The sequence below is a fragment of the Nyctereutes procyonoides genome, unplaced genomic scaffold (assembly GCF_905146905.1).
Source record: "Nyctereutes procyonoides isolate TBG_1078 unplaced genomic scaffold, NYPRO_anot_genome, whole genome shotgun sequence".
Classification (NCBI taxonomy): Eukaryota; Metazoa; Chordata; class Mammalia; order Carnivora; family Canidae; genus Nyctereutes; species Nyctereutes procyonoides.
Window position 1 is genome coordinate 52,990,828 of NW_026575042.1, and position 332 is coordinate 52,991,159.

Below are 332 nucleotides of genomic sequence, written 5' to 3' on the forward strand. Positions count from 1 at the left end.
TTCTAGAAGCAATTTTTTGGAAAGCGACTGAGAGCCGCCCTTCCTGCTGCTACTGTGCACACTACCTCACCGCTTGGGGCTGGGGTGTAGGGAAAGGGGATCCCCTAGATCACTGCAATAAAGAGGTTTTGGGGAAAAAAATCTACCCAGATGGCTCAGATATGCATCTGAATGGAAGCCTAAGGCCTCAAAGCTGATGAGAAAACTCTTTGGAGGGAAGCAATAGGGTAACTTTACGGGTGGTAAGCAGTTGGAGTAGGTTAGGGCTCAGAAAAGGGCTCAGGATTAGGGTTTGGGTTGAAGGTTTAGGAATACGGTTACCGTTAGGGTTG